This window comes from Carassius gibelio, chromosome A2 (assembly GCF_023724105.1).
Source record: "Carassius gibelio isolate Cgi1373 ecotype wild population from Czech Republic chromosome A2, carGib1.2-hapl.c, whole genome shotgun sequence".
NCBI lineage: Eukaryota > Metazoa > Chordata > Actinopteri > Cypriniformes > Cyprinidae > Carassius > Carassius gibelio.
This window is the reverse complement of record NC_068372.1, coordinates 4,937,332-4,949,591: the sequence shown is the minus strand read 5'-3', so window position 1 is coordinate 4,949,591 and position 12,260 is coordinate 4,937,332. Positions and strand designations below refer to the sequence as shown.

Here is a 12,260-nt window from a genome sequence, read left to right as displayed (position 1 = left end):
TGGAATTAGATTCCAAGTATTTACGTGTAATTACATTACATTACATTTTAAAATAACAAGAATTAAATTAGATTACATGATTAAAACCCCTGCAGTTCATTGAGTGGAATACATTTTCTTTCAGTTTCATCAATAATAATAAATAAATAATGAGTACAATTTAAAAGTAGTTGTAATACATGACTGTATGTGTGTAATCCAGCAGATGACTTCTGAGCTACAGTCTCCGTGTGTAACAGCTCTCATCTCACTGTGTTTGGAGGAGTCAGGTCTGATATCACTGTCTCAAGGCACACTTCTGGCGGTGTTTGGACAGGTGTAGAGAGGTTTCTGGCCCCTGTGACTGTGAGGGTCTGTCCAGGTGCGGCTCCGCTCCGTGTGACGCCCGGCGCGTGTTTTCCAGCGCGCCGCCGCAGTGACACACACACACACACACACACATACACCTCAGAGGCTCTCTGATACTCTCTCCGCACGCAGCACCAAACCAGTGGAATTTCCTCAAGTTTTTCTGAAATCGACTGAGTGTGCTGCAGTCCCGTCCGGGTACCGGGAACGGGTCGGTGAACGGCTCGGGGAATCGCGACGCCGGGGACGCGCGTGGCTCTGATTTAGACGCGCGTTCATCGCGCTCTGCCCGAAACTGAGAGTTGCATGCTGCGGGACAACCCCGGCTGTAGAAAACGACGACATGCTGCTGTTAAACGTGCCCTGGGCGCTCGCTGTCCTCATCTTCCGGTGCTCGTAGGCCGGAGCCGGTTCTGGATCTGAGATCTACCTGAGCGCGCGATGAGAGGCTGACTGAGAAACCCTCTCTTTTATTGCGTGGATAGATCGATCTGCTGGGACTGTTCCTCAGTCTGTGAGTATCATTCACACTCTACATCTCTGTTTCACCCTGGGGTTCGTTCTTCTGGACTTCTACACATCCACAGACTCGGGTGTCCAACACTGATACACCGGGACAGAGATCACCAGGAGGGTCCAGATCTCACTTAATACTTCCTGAAGATGTAATGAAAGGGTTAAAAGCATGCAAGGTGGGCTAATTGTGCGTGCATTGTTTCAGTAATGTAAAAACGGGGCAGTTCATCCTAGAAAGACTTTTTTTTTGTCTTTGAAAACGGGATAAGAGCCAGATGTGATTTTCGTAGGAGGCAATACATCATGCTTATCTGTCCTACAGTTATCTCAGAGACCAGTGCAATACAGTGAATATTTATGAGCCCAAAACACTGAGAGACTGAATAGTTTCTCAAACTATAGATAAAACCCATCTTCCTTCTCCAGTCTGGCTTTTGTGACTCTTTATATATATATATATATATATATATATATATATATATATATATATATATATATATATATATATATATATATATATATATATATATGTGTGTGTGTGTGTGTGTGTATAGTTGGCATAACTACAATATTTAATATTTTGATATAAATAATATATTGTATGATATTTTGGGACCTGCCCTTATTCAGTAAAATGGCAAACTTGATTCTTTGAGTTGATTTAGTTTAGTCTGTCTTTTGAAGGTCCATGCGCAGCAGCTAAATTAAGATCATTTTCCAGCACATGCATTATTAACCGTGCTACGAGCTGCTCATGCCACAGTCTCTCGTGACGGAGAGCTAGTGTCTCATTCGGATCTGTGCAGAGCAATGCATGCTGGATCTTCTGCACGAGCAAACGCAAAGATCTGTAACGCAAACAGAAGCATTTTCACATTTTTCCTCGTTTAATACTTAAAAACACTTCTGAAAGCTTCAGTTTGGATCTTTGTTGTCAAATATGAATCTGGATTCGGTGTTCACACGGGACGTTCAGAAACCGTAAAATAGAGCACAGTGAAATAAACCTGAATGTACAATACGATGTGACACATGAGCACTTGAATTAATGTGGCAAGTATGCGAATAACCTAAAGATGTATGAATAAATAAGGGACAGATCCGTATGGAAACCCTGCAGTTTACATGAGAAATGTATGAAGATCTTTATTGTGAGTCATAGTTTAGTGCTCCTTCTTTCGGATGCAGAGTGAACTCAGATGAACAAACACATCATCTCCGCTCGCATCAGCTGATTTGTCATTTACATGAGAAAGTGTGTTAAAAACTTGAACCAGCACCCACTCTCAAAGTATGACTAAACCAGTCTCAGATCTTTGAAACGGACCGCTGTGCCATTTACACTCTTCAGATCTGTGGATTCATACAGAACACTCTTTACAGTGTAAAATTGTTCTTTAGATTAAAAAATAATAATACATGTTCCAAAAACTGTTTAAAAATGGTTCTTCTGTGACATCACTGTGAAGATCCTCCTTCAGAAGTTAGTTTTGTTAAGTGTGCACAGTGATCCATTTTATTTTTCATTTAGTAAGTTAATTTTTACATTTATTTTAACTTTTATGGATTTATTTTTTTATTTTTTTTCTGACTGCTTATTCATTGTTTTTACCAAAAAAAAAAAAAAAAATTCAATGTTCAGAAAGTCTCTAAAGTCATGTACAGAATCCTCAGAGGATTTAGGATTTTTGATCTAAGAAAGCTTTTCATTTTTAAGTTATTTTAAGTCTTTAGTGGATCGGTGAACATTCACTAAGGATCTTTGGCCGCTCGATCATGATTTGTGGTTATGGTTAGGTTAGTATTACCATAATTACTACTGTTAGACATTACGGTCATCCAAAAAGAAAATAAATGATTGATTGTTGAAGATTCTTACACTTATTTAAATAAATCCTGTATGATGTCGATTTTACGATTGTTGGTGAAAACATTGTTTACCAAGGAGACGGTTTTATCAGTATAGACGGTTTTAATACCTGATCGATTCCCTTTGTGCATGATTAGGTGCTACAATGCAGATTCACACACTGAAGGTGTAAAACGGGTCTTTTCTGAAAGACAGCTGTTGTCAGAGTCGATGGTTTTATGGGTGTTTCTCTCACACTTTGCATTCTGAATCAAGTCTCTGCTTGTGGTCCTCTTCTTGATCCCGCTGCACTGTCCTGTCAGAATCATGCTAAAGAGGTCAAATATGCATATGCATGCCTTGAACATGGCCGTTCAGCAGAAAACTGCACTGAAAAGAGCATTCAGCTATATTGTATTACACCACTGCTTCCTTTAACCGCTATTTACCGACTCCTTCCGCCAGAAGACTGTGTCTGTCGAAAGCAATAATGGCTCAAGAACTTAAGGCAGAAAGAGGTTAGTACTCGGAGCTGGTGGGAAAAAATGGTACAGAGCCGTCTGCAATGAGATGCATCTGGAAAAGTTCTGTTGATGCACTTCATGCTTCAGGAATGTTGCTAATTTTTTAATGCTTCTCATCTTCCGTCAGACTGAACTGCTGCCATAGATCATGACTCACAATCATTGGGATTCTGAACTGACACACGTGTGAATGAGCAACCTTTGACTGCACTGAACTTATTAACAGTTTCCCCAATGCGCTTTGAGTTTGTTTCCCAAGTCTAGTCGATGAATGGAGACTGATCTCTAGTCGGCTCACAGAAATGATCCGGATGCTCAAGTGCTCTGTGTATCTGATCTCTGCTGTCCTAGAAAGTCTTCAACCTGCTTTCGTGATGCATACAGGCATACACCTTTTTTCCTGAGTGTAGTTGCACTAAATGCATTGACTAAAATATTTTCTCTTTACTAAAATGACGGTTCTGGTTAATCAGTAACACATTGCAACCATGCAAAAGAAAGCTATTTAATTTCTATAATTGCATGTGGTTTGCACTTATTTCTGCTTTCACAAATCTTACTTTGCTTGTGCAAATACTTTTGCAATCATGTGACTTTCATAACAAAAGATTTAGAGTCTTTCTCTAAATGCCAAGTTCCTGAAGGAGCTGAGAAACACCGAGCTTTTTGAGGGACAACGATGAGAACTATTGATCATCTAACAACTTTTATTTTGTGAACAAAGGCAATTAAAATAGTTTTCAAAGAGTGCTTTGTCAAAAAAATCCTCTTGTCTTGATTATTAGACTGCTTTGTTTTCTAAGAGGCAGGACAAATCTCTACAGGTCAGATTTTTATATTTTATAAAAATCATAGAAAGAAGAAGAAAGCGTGCTGGTGTGGCTGTGTTCAGCTGGGGAAGTGTGCTGAACGCCACAGATTCCTCTGAAAACACAAACCGTTTGCATGGCCATCGTCATTCTCCATTCACTGATGAAGGATAAACTGTTGGAGAGGAAGAGGTGTGTGTTTCTCAGCAGATAGTGTGTGTGTGAACACATGGAAGAGGATGAGTGTGCATCGATGTTTTTGTTCAGTGTTTGAAGACTTGAAGTGATTTTGGTGAAGATGGATTTGTTAGTAATACGCTTGTTTGGACTTTTTGGAAAGACACTGAATGGGAAGGTGAGACTTTGAATAGCAGATGTATTTCTAAATAAGAATTGGATGGGACTTTTAATGAAAGTCATTTGTGCTGTAGATGCATGGATTGAGTAAAATGAGCACCAGTGAATATCAGCGTGGGTGAGTAAATGAAACTGTTACTCGCCAGTAGGCCGCTAACATTTTAAAATTAATTCGAATAATTCCTGAGATGAAATAGTTTAGTGTTAGTATACATGATGTGAGATAAATGTGTAATCTGATGTGCTGCTCATGTGAATTTTTATTAAATGCAAACTCCATCTTGCTTCTAAAAAAGTAAATAAAAATGCAACACGCACCAAGCATCTTCCGAGAATGGGTTTATAAATCTGTTGTCAAGAAGAGAAGCATTTCAAAAGAGAAGATTCCCTTCTGTTGAACATCTGGGAATTTTTTTTATTTTTTATAAATATTTTATTATTAGTATTATATACTATTAATATGAAAATAAAAAATATTATGAAATGTCTTATGGTGCTATAGTATTATAGTGATATATAAAAATATATTCCTTTGACTTAATTTATATAATTTGATTAAATAATTAAATTATGAAGTATAAATAAAAAAATATTCTTTATTAAATATTTTATAGTTCAATAGTTTTTTTTATAATCAAATGTATTCATAATAACAATAAAAAATATAGCAAAAAATGTCTTTTCTTTTTTTTTTATAAAAAAATTATAGTTTCATTACTAAAAAAAAAAAAAAAGATAGATCCTGAAATAACGCAATAAAAACTTTGATTCTCTCTTACGTCATCTTTAATGTCATTTATTATCAGCACGGTAAAATAAAGGTATATGGTTTGTACATATCTGTATGTTTCTGAAGCTGTACATGTATGTTAACAGTGGTGCTAAAGCACGGTTCACACAAATATCTGTGAATCCTAATAAACCATGTTAGTGAAATGAGTTTGAGACCAAGCTTTGCAATCTCACCCTCAATCTGATCATTTAAAGACATGCAGAAAGACGCTGTGTATGTTCAGTGAAGTTAGCAGCGGTGTTGCACTCCTGATGTAAGTGTTTTAAACAGCCCTGCTCTGAGTGATGGACGGCGGCGAGAGGCTTTCTTCTGATGAATGGTGAAAGGTCTCGGAGCTCCATCTATCAGGGATTAGCATGGCCCTGTGAGACTCTCCGGCGGCCCCGGGCTCCGTCTGCATTAACATAGATGGAGACCACAGCCAGATAATATATCTGTGCTCCTCTGTGGGAATTTCTAATTAATTTGTTTTAGCTGAGAGGAAGTGCACGCGGATATCGGCAGGGAATGTGGCATATATTGTGTGTGTGTGTGTGTTGGTCAAGATAGTCCTGTAATACAAGTAGGGATGGGCTTTATGGCCAAAAATGATTTTTTTTCTCCATATCATACTATATTGATACTTACGATAATCATTTAAAAGGTTAGTTCACCCAATAATGAATGTTTCTGACCCTTGTTATTCCAAACCTGTGTGAGTTTCTTTCTTCTGTTGAACACAAAAGAAGATATTTTGAAGAATGTCAAGCTGTTGACTTCCTGTGTACCCCCCCTCCCCCTTTATTATGGAAGTCAATGGCTACCGTTTATATAAAAGGTACAAAATCGTATCCTCCCAGTGAAAGCTTTTGTATCTTTTCTTCTAAGAGTCAAGAACAAAATTAGCTGCATTTAGTGTTTTCATTGCATGTCTTCCCTCAGATATTTATTTGGCACTTATGCTTTTCTATTTCCCTAAATTGATGTGGAAATCAAAGGTGCCCTTTATTTCTTTATGTATATGAAGATGAACGGATGCAGATAGCCACATGGCTGTGGTGTCTAATTCTTTCCCTCTCTCTTGATCGGCGCTGATTTGCTCCGTAGTAAACAGGCATGTGAATAAAGAGACATGTCCTGCTGTAGATGCGATGCTAAAGCGAGTGTGCTGATCATCCAGGGGAGCAGGAGCATGATTGCTGATTGTTCAGGGTTTAATTATGGAAATCAGGAGCTCTTAAGAGTGCTCAAAGCTTTGAGTTATTCGGTAATGGTGAAAGTCACAAAAATAGTACATTGAGTTTTGTTGCACTACAGCCAGAGATTTGTTTAAAGGGGTCATATGATGCAATTTTAATTTTTCCTTTCTCTTTGGAGTGTTAGAAGCTCTTGGTGCATAAAGAAGTAGAGCCATACCCCCTAAAACGCCCTCGTATAAACACGCCCCCACATCTCTCTGTCACGATGTGGAAATATTTGCGTAATGCCACCCAAATGTTCACAAAAAGAAAGAAGGCATGGTTTCAGTAACACAGTTAGTGTTGAAGCAGTCATGTCAGGGAGATGTGTGTGTATCTAAGTGAAAGCAAAAGCACTAGTTGTTCTTTCAAAAGTAGATGCATTTAAGAATCTAATGATTACTTACAACAGAACAGCAACGTATTTTATGGACAACCATTTCGTGAATCTAGAAGGGGAGGAAATTCTGACTTTACTACAACAATCTGGCGCTTCTGTATCAGTTACTGTAAGTACGTTTTGTTATTAGTTGAATTATTTGCCATTGAGTGTTCAAATGTGGAGTTTGGTACATCGTGTGTGTGTGTGTGTGAGAGAGACGATCACATCAAAGTGGAGTCAGCTGTCTTAACCATCCGTGGCTTGTGTACTGTACAGTACATTAATATTAATACATAACAAAAATGTGTAGCCCTTAAAAGTAACATGTTCATTTGCTGTGAAAAAAAGGTTCACTTCCAGTATGTATGTTGCAGTCGAGGGGTATTTCATTTGTGTGTTGAAATGTTTTAAAGAGCTTCGTTAACTGCCAAGATGTTGAGAATGATACTGTTGATACTTGCTTCTGAACAAATTAATACATTTATGCTTTCCCCCCCATTTTTGTAAGACTTCTTTAAACCTCTCATGGAGTTTTTGTTGTTGTTGTCATTGTTGTATATTATACAATTGGTTTAAAATATAGGTTGTGTGCTTTATCATCTATGATTGGTTGTCACCTGATATATTGCAAAGGCCGATATATCGGCCGATATTTGGCATTTTGTAGTTATCGGCATCGTCCAATAATTGTTTTTTTAGCTCAATTTGAGATTTCTTTCTAATTGTATAATATAATTACGGAATCAAAAAGTTACATCTAATTATTTATTTATTTTGTATTCGTTTTGAGTTTGTATAATTTAGTAAATAAATAATGTAAAATAAATATACATTTTATTTCAGCAATCGTTATGCATGTGTTTTTACTATTTGTGAATTAAATAGTATGATATCATATGTATCAACATTCAAATAATCCATATCAGCTTTAAGCATTATTGCATGCCATATTAACACATTTTAATGCTGTTTTATACACTTCCGAAACAAGATCATTTAAAAGGTCTTCTAGTCAGGTCTTTTTTTCCATTTTGCTGTTCCGTGTTTTTTTCTCTCCAGAAAATGCATCCTTGTTTTGTATTGCTGAAGCAGAAAAAGCTCTTAAAGGGGTGCATACAGATAGTGATACAGGCAGATGCTTGGGTTAGTTTCACCGTGCCTCTCTTCAGTCGAAAACCCTTTTAATTACTTTGCAAGTTAATTTAATCAGTCTTGGCCACACTCATAGCTTTCATAGGACAGAATGAACTATACTAAATGTTAGGGCTTTCAGCTCAGCAGCACCTTTTCTGTAATGTAGAAAGAGATTAAAAATGTATCCGTTTAAGAGAAAAGCTCTTGATTGGAGGATATAAACTCTTGATATCTGGCAACCGCAACCATGAAAACTTGTAGAGATTTGTACCCAATGCAAGATAATGCAGATGCCAAATTAAAATGAAGCATCTTCAATATAAATAACCAGCAGGCAAATATTGCAGACAATTATTATGCTTAATAAATCGAGAGAAGCAGAAATCGTGATCACGATTAAAATGCGATTCTTTGTGCAGCCCAACTAAACAAATGGACCTGCTCTAAAGTCTAAAGATGAACAGTGCTGATCGCTTCTTTGTTTTATTACATTTAAAAAAAAACAAAGCTCTTTCCCATCTTGTCCTCTTCACCCAAGGTTGGTTATGATGCTCTTTTCCTGAGCTGTCACAGGCTACGCTAACAACCATATAGTTATTTTGGAAAATACTACTAATGAGTGTGAAATATTGAGTTATTTGTTTTTGCCTGGGAGCCGCTGCATTGCCTTGTTCTCTCTCTGCGGTAACTAAGAGAAGCTGCGCAGACACAAGAAGGAATTGTGTTCTGGGGCACAGAAGAGGGGAAACACAGGAGCGGGGGCAGAAAATGAATTTGAGCTTTGCCATCCAGCAGAGGCTTTTCTTTTGTCCATTTGTCATGAAAGTTATCTTCTTTCTTTTTGCATTTCTGTTCACAGTAGATATAAATCTACTGAAGCTGTGGCGACTGCACTTCTGTTCTTTGGCATTTATGAACAGAGCATTTGTAAAAGGAGAAAAAGAGCAAATTAATTCAAGTGCATTTGAAAGAGTAGTGTCTTTATTATTTATGTGGAATGTAATGCGTTGTTTATTCATGTTAAGAAAGATAGATGTTAAGAAAGTTTTGGTTACACTTCACTAAAAGGTTTTATTGGTCAAGTTACTCAAAAGTTTATTTTGGATGCCTGACAGTCACTCTTCAGTCACGATATTTCTACGGTTCTAGAAATAGTTTAGACTCGAGCTGAAGAAGTAATGAGCTACTGATAAAATAATGTGTGAATCTTGACTAAAGAGGCTTCTCATGGACTATCTAAAAAGGTGGGTTGATGTAAAATATTTTTTTTTCTGCTTTTGACTTGTAAAACCTCTGTGTTTCACATCATTATTGGGTGCTTTAATAATATTGCGTATGTATGATGTTGTTGTGTGTTTGCGTAAATGAACTGGTGAATCTGTTATTTGAACCAGTTCATTGAGACGAACTGTCCGAAATAACCAGTTTGACAACAGGAATCATTTCCTCATTTGCTCGAGGCTTGGATTCCAGGTAAAAATGTTGTAAATAATGTTCACTTTCTTGCACAGACTGATCGTTTCGCTTCATAAGACCTCAATACATCATCAAGAGCTACTGTATAGATTTCATACAAATGTGTAACACATGGTTTAGTGCAATTGGAAACACTAAAACAACGCCTTTGCCAAAAATCCCTGATGTTCAAAGTGGAGCTGGGGATTCATAATAGTAGAAGTAAATTTAAAGGGCCAGTGTAACAAGTGTCTAAAGTGGATTGGAACGCATCAGATCAAGGTTGAATAATGTGGAACATCTGTTTGATGCATTATAAAAGAAATAATACAGTTAGAATCCAAACCAGTGTGAAAACACTTGAATTTGTGCTGAATAAGACAGGTGAGCTCATAAATTTGGATTAAGTCGGCTCTGTGTTGTTTGCGAGCTGCGAACACAGTTTCCCACGAACTGAGCAATATTTCACAAGTTATTCCACTGGACTGCACATGCAATCTCTCATTTTTCTCCAACAATCCTCACTCACCAGCTGTGTTTTTTGGAGGGGATTTATTTATATATATTTTTCTTCCCCTCATTCACTTTTGAATCCAGTATTAGCATTGTTTAGTGTGGTAAAGTAGAAAAACGCCATGGAGTCGGTACCTTTACAAAGAATGATCAAATAATGTCTGACAAAAACTGAGCAAGGAACTGTGAGCTTTTCAGAGCTGGAGAGTTTGGCCTTAAATGCACAACTGATGGTGCAACTTATATTAATACATAAAGGAGGCATTTTATTCTCAGGAAAATAGAGATTCTTCTAATTAGTAACCTAAGGATTTTAAAATGGTTAACGTACAAACAATTAATCAGGATAAATGTATAGACCTTTCTTTATAAAAAAGAAAGAAAGCAAATGAAAGAAATGCATTATAAATAAATAAATGAATAAAAGTCATTTAATAGTTAGCTGTCTCTATAAACCACAGTCAAATGACTGAATGTGTTGGACATGCTGATCAAAACCACACTGATCTTTTGGATTAGTTGTGATAATTTTAGAAATCCATGATTGATAGAAAAAGAGATTTCAAAAATATTTCTGACATTTACATCTTGAATAGAATCCGTGTTCTCTCAAATGAAGTTATCTTGTGAATCTTATGACAGTTGGGTTACTTTTTGACACTTTTATAACCCTCGTTTGAGAAAACGAATCCTGCTTCCAGTCTTTAATTAGCTGCGTTTGGATCTGATTTGTGCCGGTTTCACTCGCGGTGCATGTATGCGTTCCTTGTTTTGTCCCATTTTGGTCGTGGCAATCGAAAATAAATTAACATTCCAGCTCTTTTATGTTCTGCTTCTTTAGGCCTGTCAAGAATACTTAATGACAAACCCTGATAGGTCAAGCGACGCTCACTAGCTGTCAATCATCCTGGTTGACCCGCCCACCCTTTTCTTTTGCGTTTCCATTCTTTTCTTCCCCGTTCATTCAGTTCCTCCCTGTCTCAGAAACTCTCAGGAAGCTCTGGGATGAATGTCACACTCACAAACAGAGCTATATTTGATCTCAAGTCCTCCAAGCTGACAAAAACTAAAAGAATTGTTGAATTTTTGATTGCATATTAAGAGTAAAAAAAAATTCCTCTGCCTTTGTTTGATTACCACCATTTTTGTGCAGTTTTTTTTTGATTATTATTAAATAATAAATCCAGAAAATGTAAAGCACACAACATATCATAAAAAGTAATAAACTATTAAGTTGTTAATGTTTTACAATTTTAATTGGTTAGACAAGCTTAAAATTTAATTAAACCATTAAAATTAAAATGGAAGACAAATAATTTGGGGAAAAAATTAAATGGAATTTGAGAAAAAAAAAGTGTCCTAAAAAAAATCACTTTTTAAAAAAAAACCTTTTAATAAATTGCTGTTAAATTGCATAAGTGCTTTTTGATTACTGAAATTGAATTAAACCATTCAAACAGAAACACACAAGCAAAAAAAATCCAGAAGAATTAAAACTGATTTCATAGAGTATTTCTTTAATAATAGTTTATATTAATTTAATTTGAAAAATATATCTTATGACCAGTCATATTTAACCCCAATTCAGTGCACTAGGATCCTAGAAACTTTGCAAAAAAAAAAAAAACTAAACTAAAAAGTCAGCTTTGATGAGCCCATACACTTTCATTATATGGACTCACCCAGATGGATTATTTCTCCCATTAATATCAGTTTGTGTTCATCTGAAGTAAGAAAGCCTTACATTTCAGACGCATGAAGGTGATTAATATTTGTAATTCTGTGGGTGCTTCAGAATTTGCAGTGTTGTTATTCAGCGTTTAATGTGCTCTTGCTAATTATATAATAATAAACCTGTTTAATTAAGTACAAGTGTTTGGTTTCTAAAACCGTACTGCTTCGGCGTGCCAAGTTTGACATCGCACAAAATGATTTTTGATGATAAATGGATCTGCAAGAACATAAGTAGATTTTGTCTACTGTATGGAAGGTTTTGTTCAGACTTTTTCTTCCTCTTTTCATCCACATCAGCAGAGCTGTGTTTATATTTGGGTTGATTATGAAATAATCCGTGCACTTGATGATGAGGAGCTTTGATGAAGCACCACCTACCTGCGTTATAAACACTGAGCCAGTGCATCGGATTTATTTATTAGATTTTTTTGAGGAAGATGAAAGTGTTATTTAGTTTGTGTGTGTTTGTGCACACGCGTGTGTCAGTGGGAATGATTCTGTGGAGAAAGGGAGCGTGACATGTCATCTGTCTTCAGCGTTTGACGTTGTGTTATAATGAGCTCGGGTCTGAATGTGTTTGTTCCCGTGAGATAACAGAGAGAGGTGATTTGTGTCATAGTTTATCAACT

General features: G+C 36.6%; 1 protein-coding gene across 3 annotated transcripts in view; it reads left to right on the top strand.

The window, feature by feature from the left end:
• Positions 1 to 303: 303 nt before the first annotated feature.
• LOC128024083 (adhesion G protein-coupled receptor L2-like) overlaps positions 304 to 12,260 on the top strand; it is a 95,500-nt gene continuing 83,543 nt past the window's right edge. The window contains exon 1 of one of the 3 annotated variants that reach the window (XM_052610694.1): positions 304 to 862. The gene's annotated coding sequence lies outside the window, so the exon portion shown is untranslated. The remainder of the gene's footprint in view (positions 863 to 12,260) is intronic. The other 2 variants (XM_052610693.1, XM_052610695.1) reach the window with 2 other exon arrangements.